The following is a 668-nucleotide window of genomic DNA, read 5'->3' on the forward strand; positions in this document are numbered from 1 at the left end:
AAACAGCGAACGTATAATCAAGCCTGCCGTGCAGTTGAATGATGGCAGAGATGTGCCAAAAAAATAAATAAACACGTTTGCAACTTCTGAGTGCCTAATTAACGAAGTGGAGAACCACTTAGGGGTGACCAAGATTGAAACCGAGAATTACGGTCACATGACCACTTGCTTCGCAACATAAGCACTACTCTACGATTCTCAGAATCATTCTATGGACAAAATGTTGAGGATGTCTGTATGTTCTACTCACCATGTACATATATGTTCTCAGTTTCCACGCCACGCAAGACGATGGGCCAGGGTTCCCCCCGGAACATCTGATATAATAAGTGATACAGGTTGTGCAGAGGATCTGACATCACCAAGCTTCTCACCAACAGATGGCTAGTTTGATACCATTATGTTCCATGCTTTCATTCTGTTCCATGCATTACAATGAGCCCGTCCTCCGATTTCTACCTCCACCAGCCTCCACTGCTAAAGGAGCATCCCTTTTGTAAAGATGCAAGTCTCCTTTAAACAGAAAAATATCCATAACAATGTGCTCACACATCTAATAAATGCTATGAAACATGAGGTAGATTAATATAGATAGATAGATGGGTTCTGATAAAATACAATGACTTCAATCAACATCTTATGCAATAGTATCAAGAAATGGGGCCAGA

This window comes from Argentina silus (assembly GCF_951799395.1).
Source record: "Argentina silus genome assembly, chromosome: 14".
NCBI classification, from domain to species: Eukaryota; Metazoa; Chordata; class Actinopteri; order Argentiniformes; family Argentinidae; genus Argentina; species Argentina silus.